The following is a 13,988-nucleotide window of genomic DNA, read 5'->3' as shown; positions in this document are numbered from 1 at the left end:
AGTGAATATAAATAAAGACTGAAGACCTTAAAAGGATATCAGTTTTGTTTTAGTAAATATTATTTCAGTTTCTACTCCTGGATATGACTGCATTTTAAACAAGGAAACTACCATCTTTTTTTACATGATGTGTTGATCTTCCAAACGATGCTGGGCACAGCATTGAAGAGGAAGTACAAAGACTGGCAAACTTTGATGCATTTGTCTAAAAATGATTCATCTTCTATCAGTGCTACTGCTTGTCCCTTTCATGTTTTATGTATATAAAATAATTTAAGAGTACTCATTTGCATTACAGTGTATGAAATTAATGTTTATTGGCTTATAGCGATCTTCCACCAAAAGGGTAAAACAAGAATCTGAAAAATTGTAATTAGCTTGTCTTATATAATTTGTTTTCTCAGTCAAATTTTAGATTCTCAAAGAATACCACTCCCCTATTTTTATCCATACCAACATTTAGTGTGATGTCTGGAGTGCCTGAGGGAGCAGAGGGCTTAATACTTTCTCATTAAGTGAAAGACTAACTCTAAAATGGATACTTTAAAGGAACTGGGAAATTAAGTTTGTTTTGAGATAAATATGTTTCATGATTAATCAATACTAACCTTTTAAAAACTTTCTGAACATACCCAGAAAACTGGATTGAGACAATTGATTATTTCCAACTCTCTCAAGTACAGTTTAGAAAAATTTTCACTTTCATCATCTTCTGTGCTGCTTATTCTCAGAAGAATTTGACTTAGGTAGGTCAGGAGATATTAATGAGCCTCTGAAGTCTAGAAAGAAGAGCAGAAGCTCTTCTTTCAATGCTGCATATGACAATGTGTCCTTAATGAATAACAAATATCATCCATCTCATGGGTCATTCTGTTGTTGTTATTCAATTATTGCTTTTCTGTGTGAAGACACAGGTGATGTTTTTTGACAGTTATTCTGTTGGCAAAGCTGCAACATGAATATTTACTCTTGGTTTCAGAAATGGCCTTAGTGATTTTTGTTCAGTATTACTTACAATGAGGTTACTACCCCTTGCTATACAATGTGAAAATGTACTGGCTATACCAGTTTGTGATGATGCAAGCTGAATAAAAAATTTCCCTTGCTAATATTCCACACCAGCAAACTTCTTTCCAAATATAATTGATGTTCTCCAAGGACACTTTCCCATATAATACTAAAATAATTCTCTTTTTCACTTCCTATTGCTGTTGGAGATCTGCTATGAGTTATCTCTCTATGCCTGGAGACACACAATCCATTACTTTTGGATTCAAGAACTGCTACTCTTGCTTCTAGGACCAAACCTAAGAAGTTGTGGCCTCTGGAGTTATCTAAATAGCAAAACATACCCTCCACTCAACAAGTAAGACAGAACATACCCTCCTTTCTACTGAACAGCAGCCAGAGTGGACAGCCAAGCTGAAGCAAAAGGTCAACTGTGCTTGCATTCCTCCTGTTCTTCTAATACAAAGTGAAGGGATTCTCGTTTCTCCTCTTGAATATAACCAGTTATGGGATATTTCCTTTATCTAAGCAAGGTAATTTAGACTTCAAGGTGTTAAGAAGTAAGGTAGTGACTTCAGCAAAAATGTTTCTTTTCGGGGTTGTATATAAGTCAACCCAAATTTCGTTAAGAGAAATTCTGTTTCTCTTCAAATTATCTTCAACTTTCCCATATTTGTTTCTTGAGAGTCTCTCAAACCCTTTCTGAGTGTATGTGAAACTTATTTCTGGATTCTGCATTAATTTCTGACATATCTTACTTTTTATTTTTCTTCACTGATAGCTTTTGTTCTGATAAAGAAAGAACAGAAATACTACTTTTGCAAAGGCAAGCTTACAACTGGGTATTTATTTTACTTTACCTTTGATAGTTGACTCCTTCACCTATTCAAGTATCTTCCAAATCAATATCTTACTTGACTATGGTTCTTTTTTATTCCCCAAAATGCACTGTATTCATTCTTCTTTTAATTATAAAATTATTTACCTCCCTCCCTCCTTCCTTCCTTTCTTCCTGCTTTAAAATGGCTTGAGTTTTAGCTGATATATTCTGATCTCAGTTGGGTGCAATGGCTCTCATCTGTAATCCCAGCTACTCAGGAGGCTGATATCTAAGGATCAAGGTTCAAAGCCAGCCCTGGCACAAAAGGACCTGAGACTCTTATCTCCAATTAACCTCTAGAAAACGGGAAATGGGGCTTCACTCAAGGGTAGGGTGGTAGCCTTGAGCTGAAGAGCTCAGAGAGAGTGCTCAGGCTGAGTTCAAGCCCCATGACTCACAAACAGGAAGAAAGAAAGAAAGAAAGGAAGGAAGGAAGGAAGAAAGAAAGAAAGAAAGAAAGAAAGAAAGAAAGAAAGAAAGAATCTTCTGATCTTACTACTCACAATTAAAGACTATTTGCTATCAGCCATCAGCACCTGCTGTCTTCTTGGTTTTTTTGTTTTGTTTTGTTTTTTGTTTTGGCCAACCCCAGGGCTTATTGCTCAGGGCTTGAGTGCTGTCCTTGGACTTTCTCAAGGCTAGAGCTCTACTGCTTGAGCCACAGCACCATTTCTGGCTTTTTATATGTATGTGGTACCAAGGAATCAAACCCAGGTCTTGGTGCATGGTAGGCAGGCATTCCTGCACTAGGCCAAACTCCTGGCCCTATTTTCTTGTTTTTTAATTTATTTACATTTGTTTTGAAACCTGGCATTATTTTATTTTATTGTAAAGTTGATGTACAGAGGGGTTACAGTTACATAAGTAAGGTAATAAGTACATTTCTTGTCAAACAGTGTTAACCCTTCCTTTATTTGCTCCCAATTTCTCTCCTCCCATCCCCTCAAGTTGTAAACTTCATTTCCAACACAGTGTCTTGTGAGTATTGCTGTTGTACTGGTTCATCCTTTGACCTTTGCCTCACCATTTTGTTACTCCATTTCCCTACCTCAAATCAGATAAATACAAGAAACAGAATGAAAACAGTGATCACAGGAGATAAATACAAGAGACAGGGTATGACAACAGGAGATAAACCAAAGGGGGGAAAATTAAAGAAAAAAATAACTTTATACGGTACATTAAAACAAAACTATATTGGATATATTTGTATTTGGTTATTTGAAATTGCATAGGGAAGGGGGGAAAACAAGATGAGGGGTAAGGGTAGGGGGGAGGGAAATGGGGACCAAGACAGGTGAAAGGTTATCAATGTACGTGAATTAATGCACCTTCTATTTGGCAAATATCATGTAACCCTTCTATTAATTACAATAAAAATATATGAAAAAAACTCTCATTTTCATATCTTGGACTTCATTTTGACTAGCACCATTTTATATGGTCACATGTTCAGGGGTATGGAGTGATTGTGATCATCTGCTAGGACTATCCTAGACATGTTTCTTTGGGTCTGGCTTATTTCACTTAATATGATTTTTACCAAGTCTTTCCATTTCCTACTGTTGGGATATCATTCCTTCTGATGAAAGCATATAATTCTCTTGTCCATATATACCACATTTTTTTAAACCATTCATCTACTGAGGGACATCTGTGTTGGTTCCATATCTTAGATATATTTTAAATAATGCTGCAATGAACATAGTTGTGCTGGTGGCTTTAGTGTGTCCTTTATTGTTGTCATTTGGGTAAATACCCAGGAATAGGATTACTGGGTCTTAGTGGTGCTCTATGTAGTCTTTTGAGGAACCTCCATACTGCTTTCCAGAGTGGTTGAATACATTTACATTTCCTCCAACAATGCAGTATTATTCCCTTCTGACCACATCCTCACCAGCATCTTTAATTAGATTTCTTGATAATGGCCATTCTACCTAGGGTCTGGTGGAATCTCAATGTGGTTTTTAATTACACCTCTTTTATGACAAGAAATGTTAACAATTCTTCCTGTGACTATTGTCTGTTCTTATTTCCTGTTCAGTGAAGTCTATTTTTAATTCTTTCACCCACTTATTAATAGTGTAGTTGTTTCTTTGAGGATTTGTTATGGGGGTTTTATTTTTTGAGCTCTAGGTATATTTTTGATATAGGGCCCTTGTTTGTTGTATGGCTAGGGAAGACCTAGTCTGTGGGCTTTTTATTTATCTTGCTAGCTATGTCCTTTGTCATTCAGAAGTGCTGCAGTTTAATACAATCACATTTATCCAGCCTTTCTTTGATTTGTTGTCTTTCTAGATCTTTATTTAGAAAGTTTTGACCTGTGTCAAGGAGTCCTAGTGTAATATTTGCAGTGTTTCTACTCTTACCTTGAACTCTTTGTCCATTTGGAGTTGATTCTTGTGCAGGGTGATACCTAAAAATGCAACTTCAGTTTTCTACATGTGTATAGCCAATTCTGCTAGTATCATTTGTTGTAGAGACTGTCTTTCTTCCATCTGATAATTTTAGTTCTCTTGTCAAAGATTATATTGTCAAAGGTCCGTGAGATCATTTCTGGGTTTTCAATTCTATTCCATTGGTCCTCAGGCCTTTTCATGTCTGGCATTTTTTGTTTTAAGAGTCTAATTCCAAATAAGATTTTCTTTCGGAAAGAAAACATTACTGATTTGCAAAAGGAGTTAGTATGTATTTGAAAATGCAAAAGCTGGTTTATGAGTTCATGTTTTAGTTTGAATATTCTGATGCATGAAAATATGAAAATTACCCATCTATGGAAAGGCTCCTGGTATTGGATGAGGACATGTTGAAAAAATGTTACATTTTGGGTTTGTATGTCATAGAAACATACAAACCCTTAGCCTGATTAAGTTCTAAATACCAAGTCCCAGTGATTGTAAATAGAGATTCCCTTCTTGAACACTCATTTGTTAAACCTGTCATTTAAAATATGATGTAAAAATCAACGTTAATAAATTCTTAAAAAATGTTACATTTTGGAGATTTTAAAAGCAATATATGCATTTGTATGAAACCAGATAAATGTAATCTGTTTGACGAGGATAAGTTACAAATGGCTTATTTAAAAGATGAAGTGCAAATTAAAATGGCTTTTCCAAGAATGGCTAAACAGATTTAGGGAACATGCACTGGACCACTACAGGATCAGGGGTATAATGCTAACAGAAGCAATGATAATCCTTTGTTGTTGTTTTGTGAAGGCATTGCTAGACTGAAAGAGCATGCTGGGATGGTAGAAAAGGGAGACACTACTTCCCTGCAGCCTCAAGACTCAAAGTGTTTCAAAATACAAATTCTCAGTTGCAAGGGGTGAGCTGAATTGGAAACAGCAGCAGGGCTGAATCCACTCCCTATTGAAGTGCCTGGAGGTCTGAAGCCTCCTGGATGCCCCGGTATGCTTGGAAGCTTCTATGAACAGCTTTTTGTTTGATCTGAAGTGTGTGGCTAATAATGAAACCTAATTTATGGAATTTCTGAGGATAAATAAGATAATCCATGTAAGATTGAGCACAGTGACTCAGAATATAAGCCTATGATATTTTGGGACTTTCATTATTATTCCCTTTATTTATTAAAGGCAGAAAAATAATGCAATGCCATGTAGTGGAAACAAATTTGGGAAATATTTTCCACTCTGATTTTTATTTTAGAAGGCCTGGCCTGGCCAGTTTCTTAGAGTAAAAAGCAAGCAAGCAAGAAACCTGGCAACAACAGAAAAACCAATGATTTGAAATCTTCAAGGATATAGTCTATCCAGCTATGAAGCATGTTGGGAAATGGGGAGCTTTCCCCACTTCAAGATACTTTGTACTCCTGAGATGCCTGGACTGGGCTTGTCTCTGTATCTGCTCAACTAATTTTTTCACTAGGTTTCAATTCCTTATACTTCACAGCAATCTAGGCAGGATCGATACTCGTGCCAAGAGAAGAGAATGTCTTTTTAAAATTTTTATGGTTGGAGTAGTGTACAGAGGTGTTACAGTTACATTCACCAGGTAGTAGGTGGTGCATTACTTCTCACACATACCCCCTTCTCATGTGTTTGTCCCCATTTCCTTTCCCCTACCCCCTCCCAATCATCTTGTTTCACCCTTTCCTTTCCTATTTCAAACAAACAAATAAACGTATACAACAATATACCAGGTAACAAAATCAGATACAGTAACAATATAAGATTAACCAAAGGACAAAAAAAGAGAAGAGAAATAATAGCACATTAAGAACAACAGTCACTCAAGATAAAGCTCTTGTTTCCAGGGGGCCGGGAGTTTGGCCTAGTGGTAGAGTGCTTGCCTAGCATGCATGAGGACCCGGGTTCGATTCCTCGGTACCACATACATAGAAAAAGCCAGTAGTGGTGCTATGGCTTAAGTGGTAGAGTGCTGGCCTTGAGAAAACCCAAGGACAGTGTTCAGGCCCTGAGTCCAAGCCCAGGACTGGCAAAAAAAAAAAAAAAAAAAAGAAGCTCTTCTTTCCATATCCTAGAGATCCTTTCATTTAGTTTCATCCTAAATGAACTTTAGTTCCTGCTTTTGAGCTATTTGAATCCTTTGCTAGGAGAGTCCTAGATATGTACTAATTACTACAAATGAGGGAAACCATTGAGCCTATGTTCCTTTGGATCTGGCTTAATATAATTTTTTCCAAATCTTTCCATTTCCTTACAAATGGGGCAATGCCATTCTTTCTGATGGCAACATAGAATCCATTGCATTTAAGTACCACATCTTCTTTATCCAAACATCTACTGAGGGGCATCTGTGTTGGTTCCATATCTTTGCTATGATAAATAGTGAAGCAATAACCTTCATTGTGCTAGTGGATTTAGTATGTCCTTGTTTCTAGACGTTTGGGTAAATACCAAGGAGTGGAATTGCTGGGTCATAGGGGAGCTCTATATTTAGTCTTTTGAGGAATTGCCATCCTGCTTTCCAGAGTGGTTGAACGAGTTTACACTCCCCCCAACAGTGTAGTAATCTGTTGTTATTAGATTTCTTGATAATGGTCATTCTAACTAGAGTGAGGTGAAATCTCAAAGTTGTTTTGTTTGGCATTTCTTTTATGGCCAGAGATCTTGAGCATGTCTATAGACCTTTCTTACTTCCTCTTCAGAGAAGTCTCTCTTTAAATTTTTAGCCCATCTTTTAATGGGATGGTTGTTTCTTTGAAGATTTGTTTTGGAGATAATAAATTTCTTTTAGCTGTAGATATATTTTAGATATGAGGCCTTTGTCTGTTGTATGGCTAGAGAAGAGAGAAGAGAATGTCTTTGAAATCAGACATAAACTGTACAGGCGTCCTGGGAAAAAGACAATCTGTGGGAATGAATTTATGGTGACAGGTTTTCATTTGATTCTGATTTTGAGCTAGCAGAAATCACCCAGGCTCACTTCATGTTCAAACCTGGGCAAGATCACCTGCCAGTAAACAGGCTCTCTTGTTAGTGTAATAGAAAACTATCACTTGGTTCAAGTGGAAGAGCCCTAGTCTCTCTGTACCTCAGTTTTCTCATTGTAAAATCAATTTTATATATGCTTAATTGGTTATTTGAAATTGGATAGGGAAGGGGGAAATCAAGATGAGCGGGGGAAGGGGCAAGGGAAATGGGGACCATGACCAGAAAAAGTGTATCAATGTTTGTGAAGTAATGCACCTTGTATCTGGTGAATATAACGTAACCCTTCTATTAATTGCAATAAAAAATATATGGAAAAAATCAGTGCCTATGACTAGAGGATTTCGAAGATTCTTTCACAACCCTAAAGAAAACTTGAGTGACTGAAATCAATGTATAGGCATAAAGAAAAGTAGAAGGGAAATCACATCAGTAAGTCACACCAGTAATACTAGCTACTCAGGAGGCTGATATCTAAGGATTACTATTGGAAGCCAGCTCAGGAAGGAGAGTCTGTGAGAACCCTATCTCCAATAAACTACTCAGCAAAAAGCCTGGGCACAGCACTGTGGCTCAAGTGATAGAGCAATAGCCTAGAACAAATAAAGCTCAGGGATAGAGTCCAGGTCCAGTGTTCAAGTCCCCCAATTGGCAAAAAAAAAAAGTAGAATGGAATGAAGCAAAGATGATTGTGGGAACAAGAACCAAGAACTCAAAAGCAGGAGCAGAATAATAAGAGAACAGAAAGTGATAGCTAAAACTAGGCCAATAGTGGGACCCAATGTGGTGAACAACCTCGTTGCTGTTTTACAGGACTATTAAGAGGAAAACAAACTACAAATTAACTTTCCTTAGACTGAACAAATATCAGACAGCTAGGATTACAGGTTTGAGCCACTGCACCCGGTGTCTCAATTTCCTTAATTTTGTAGCGTAGACATTGAATTTTGTAACTGTGTTTCCCCGCTACCTCTCTTAATTTGTCTATTCCATTCCCCTTGATCCCACCCCCACAGCACAATTTCCAGCTTTTTTTTAGCATTATTTTGTAAATATTTATTGATTTATTTTCAATGGACCAAGCATTGAGAACATAGCAGTTAGAAAAGACATCAGCCTCTAACATTATGAAGTCTACATTATTTGAGGAAGAACTGATAAATTGTCAAACGCACAGTCATTAATACATAAATTTTTAGAAAAGCAAAAGGGAAATACATAAAATCAAAATGTTTTATGTAGGATTTATCAAGCTGGCCTTTCAACAGATTCAGTGCATCTGAAGGACGGAGGAGTCAGTCCTCAATCCTAATCGTCAGTAAATCATAATCAATTATTGGAGGTGTGGGGCTTAGTTTTGCCATACCTTTCTTGAAAATTCACCTTTCTCTAGAGTAGGTTCACAATGTCTGTATCTTCATTGTTTTGTACCCAGTCTTGCTTGTACCTTTTAAGTTATTAATAAAAAAAAAGTTTTCAGCTTGATTCAACTTTTATACTGTATTCTTTGCTTTGTGCTTCATTCATTTCTGATCATAATATTATGCTTATATCCTTTTCAGTATATTTTATATAGAATCCTATGTCCTTAATGTTTATTTTTGGGGGGGATGTATTACTTATGTCTTTGGATTCTTCCTGCTTTAGCCATAATCTCAGCTTATTTTTTTTTGTTTTTACTCTTTATTTTTTATTGTGATTAATAGAAGGGTTACATTATATTCACCAGATAGAAAGTGCATAACTTCACAAACATTGATACCCTTTCTTATGACATGATCCCCATTTCTCTCCCACCCTCCCCCCGCTTGTCTTGATTTCCCCCTTCCCTATCCAATTTCAAATAGCCAATTAAGCACATATAAAATATATCAGATAACAAGGTGAAATATTGTAACAATATGAGATAACCAAGGGATGGCAAAAGAGATGAGAGATAACATAGTACATTAAGGACAACAGTCACTCTGTTTCCTTATCCTGGAAGTCCTTACATTTTGTGTCATACTATTTGTCCTAATGTGTCTATATTTTGTTCTATTGTAAATCTCTGCTAGGAGAGCCCAAGGTTTCTACTGATTCTAACAAATTTCCAGCTTTTTCTATGTATGTAGTACCTAGGAATCAAACCTGGGTCTTTGTGCATGCTAGGCAATCATTCTATCACTAGGTTAAACTCCTGGCCCCACCCCCACTTTTGAGTATCTGATTTGTGGTGTTTATTTTGTTGGGCTTTAAGTTAACTTTTCTAAGAAATTCTCCTATAAAATTTACCACAATTTGGTTCATACACTTCTGTAGACGTAGATAAACTATCCTTAAGTGTATAGTTGTGTATTTATAGATTAAATCTAGCCTCTACTATAAGAAAAAATATACATCGTTTTGATAAGGAAAACACATTTTGTATATAATTTTGTAATACATAAATATATATTATATGACATACGATATATACTATATTATCATATATTATGTGAGCTGGATTATACATATCATAAGTATACATGTATAAAATATAACATTATATATTAATGCACATATGTTAATACACTATTATATTATTAATAGATCATATATATAGTTTAATTATATGATATAATGTATATTTTAAATGTACATGATATGTTATATAAATACATATGCATATGTTAATTATTTTTGTTTTTTTATTGTGATTAATAGAGGGGTTAAGGTTGTATTCGCCAGATAGAAGGTGCATTACTCCTAACACATTGATACCCCTTCTCATGTTTTTCTCTCCATTTCCCTTCTCTCCCCACTCCCCTCATCTTGTTTTTCCCCCTTCCCTTTGCTATCTCAAATAAACAAATAAATGTATATACAATATACCAGGTAACAAAGTCAGATAGTGTAACAATATGAGATTAACCAAGGGACAACAAAAGAGAGGAGAAATAACATAGTGTATTAAGAACAATAATCACACATTATAAAGCTTTTGTTTCCATATCCTAGAGGTTCTTTCATTTAGCCTAATCTTTTTCTTTTAATTTTACTTCCAGTTTTTATTCCATATGTATTATCTTTTTTAATTTTTTTTATTGTAATTAGTAAAAGGGTTACATGATATTTGCCAGATAGAAGGTGCATTAATTCACATACATTGATACCCTTTCACATGTCTTGGTACCCATTTCCTTCCCCCCCCACACCCCCCATCTGTCTTGGTTTTCCCCCCTTCCCTATCAAATTTCAAATATCCAAATACAAATAAATTCAATATATCAGATAACAAAGTGAGATACTATACCAATATGAGATAACCAAGGGACAGCAAAGGAGATGAGAGACAACATAGTACATTAAGGACAACAATCATTCATTATATGGCTTTTGTTACAATATCCTGGAGGTCCTTTCAATTAGCTTCACATTATATGGCTTTATATATCAAGATTTTGCTTTATTGCAGATCTCTGCTAGTAGAGCCCAAGGTTTCTACTGATTATGACGAATGAGGGAAACCATTGAGCCTAAGTTCCTTTGAGTCTGATTTAGCCTAATCTTATATGGCCTTATGTATCTAGGTTTTGAGCTATTGTATATTAGTTATTTTCTGTTACTTTGACAAAATACCTGAGGAAACACTTTTAAAGGAGTAAAGATCTATGTTGATTCATAGTTTTGGAGATTTTATTCCACAGTCATTTGTCTTTCTTTTGGGGGGTTTGTGTTATAGGAGATCATGAGATGAAGGAAGAACATGGTAGAGGAACGTTGTTTACCTCATATTATCTGGAAACCAAAGACAGAGGGAGGAAAAGCTGGGGACCATTCAAAGATATGATCAGAGTTACCTGCTCATTCTGCTATGAACTCATCAAAATGCAATCCATTCATGAAATCTGTATCCTCATGTTCCATTGATGGGCCAAGCCATCAATGTCAAATCATAACAATCTATTCCTAGTTCTCAAAGGCTTATGCCTAGTTCTTAATGAAAAATTCTTTTAGACCGTTTTGAAAAGTTTCCAAAGTATCCATAGTTCTAGGGCTTACACCTGTAATCTTAGCTACTCAGGGGCTGAGATCTATGAGTAGTAATTCAAAGCCAGCCTGGAAAGCTCCTGATACTCTTTTGTCCTAGAAATCTGGAAGTGGATCTCTGACTCTAGTGGTGAAGCATTAGCTTTGAGCCAAGTGCTCAGGGAGAGCATCTAGGCCCCAGGTTCAAGACCTGGATTGACACACACAAAAATAGTCTGTCAAAGTTTCCTCTGAGACTGAAGGCACATTTAGTTGTGAAATGCTATCAAAACAAAAGAGAAAAGTATATGATTTGCAACATACAGTGGTGGGACAGGGTACCAACTCTCATTTCAAAAGGAATGAATAGAAAAACAATAAGGAATAAAACCAAAGCAAGACCAAATCAAACAAGAAAAAAACATGGAATTGTATAGCTTTCGGTCCTATATCAGGAGCACACGATGGTGTGGCCTGAGTTTCAAAAGACTCCCTTGGTTTACTCTATTTGTTTCTTGTGGCTTCTCTGGGTAGATGTTCCCATGTTCCTTAGATTTCTAAGTTGAGATATCCTTTATAGCTCCAGCTTGATTGATACTCTTAATATATCACTGTCTCATGCAATACCTGTAGAGATTCGAACATCACTACGTATTGTCTGACTCTCCAGGTGTTCCTTTGAAGTCTCAAAAAAGCTTCCATGAGTCTAAAATTCTTACATTCTACACGTCTATAAATTGTATCATGTGGACAATGCCAAGGTCTGCAGTCAGCCAGAGCATTCTCCAGGTCTGCTTTAACCATGGAGGCAGCAACCTCTGAGTGTCTTGATGTCTGAACACCAAGAAGCATTTTTCTTGGTAGCCTTATGTGAGCAGGATCCCCAGAGATCTCTTCTGAAAGCAAAATCTTTCCAAAAACCAAGTTTCTGTTTTTATGTCCTAGATCCTGCCAAAAATGAGGTCCAGATAAGGTGCAGTCAATTCTTGAGCTGACCTTAAGAATCTTATGATGCCCTGTGCATGTAGCTTCTTTTTGGTGGCTGACCTTTTCAGTAGCCACATTTTTCTTGGCTCTAACTTTACATGTCCTAATTGCCTCTCTAAATTACCTCCAACTGGGACCAAGTTATCAATACATAATCCTTTTAGGGGCGGTGCCTCATATTCAAACCATTATGATATGTATACACATGTATGTATGTATGTATGTATGTATGTATGTATGTATGTATATATGTATGTATGTATGATTATTTTTCACATTAACAACAACATGGTGAGACAAATGGCAAAGGGTAAACCAATGTAACAGCATTACACACCAGACAATTATGTTGGAAAGGAATTCTAAAACTTGTGGGGAGAGGTGAAGGGTGAAAATATGGGCAAAAACATGGAGTGGTGAAACAATGTCCAATAAGAAATGTACTCACTATCTTAATGTATGTAACTGTAACCCTTTGTACATCACCCTGACAATTAAATCTTAGAAAAAAATAATTTATAGCTTTATCCATTAAAATAAACTGATCTTGTTTTCTCTTTTGAGATCAAGTCCAGATTCTTATAATGGAACTCTGAATTTTAAAAATTAGAATACACATTGTAAAAACAAGGTAATTGAACTATAGACTATCTCTGAATGATAGAAAAAAGACAAAGATTAAAAATAGCAGTGGTTAGGGGGCCGGGAGTTTGGCCTAGTGGTAGAGTGCTTGCCTAGCATGCACAAAGACCCGGGTTCAATTCCTCGGTACCCCACATACATAGCAAAAAGCTGAAAGTGGTGCTGAGGCTCAAGTGGTAGAGTGCTAGCCTTTAGAAAGTCCAAGGACAGTGCTCAAGCCCTGAGCCCAAGCCCAGGACTGGCCAAAAATAAATAAATAAAAATAAAAATAGCAGTGGTTAGGTTTTGCAGTTTTAGATTTCATAACAATTTTTCTGCTTATTTCATTATGCAATAATATATTGAAGTTAGATTATCCAGAATGTAGTAGCTTTTTCTTTGAATTATTTTAATCTTTTAATAGTTGTAGAAGGGAGTTGCCACTCAATAAGCAAGTAGATGAGTACAATGAATCTTGATCAACATCACCTCTTTCATCAGACATTACAATAGTTTTTACTCCTAAAGATAAGCTTATTTGATGTATTCTCAGCAAATTAATCCATAATTTGGATTTCTGTTGAGAATAGAAGGATATCTGAGCAGATTCAGTTCTTTCAGGGTAAATACCTGCCTGTCTGTCCTGTATTTAGGTTTGTGAACTTGTCTTACAGTTATTTTGGAATGAAAGAACGTAAGACCAACAACATGCCTTCCTTCTCTCACCTTTCCAGCTTCATTCTTCTACCACTTTCTCTCCTTGGCTCCATCTCACCTCACTTGCAATCATCTATTTCCTGGTACTTATTCTGTTGGTCTTTGATTTAATCTTCTAAAGAATTATGTTATTTAAGCTCTCCATAGAGACTATTACGTTTCAGTTCATCCACTTAAGACTAACTACCATAAGCAAGGGAAACCATGCAGTCTGTGTTTCTCTGGATCTGGATTACTTCAACTTCATTTGATATGAGTCTTTCCATTTCCTTATGAGTGGTATAATATTATTCTTTCTGATGGATGAATAGAATTTCATACTTGATTCATTCATCCATTGAGGCAAGAATATATACTACAGAATCGAGA

This window comes from Megascapheus bottae, chromosome 13 (assembly GCF_031878675.1).
Source record: "Megascapheus bottae isolate mThoBot1 chromosome 13, mThoBot2.hap1, whole genome shotgun sequence".
Taxonomy (NCBI): domain Eukaryota; kingdom Metazoa; phylum Chordata; class Mammalia; order Rodentia; family Geomyidae; genus Megascapheus; species Megascapheus bottae.
Note: the sequence above shows the minus strand (reverse complement) of the source record.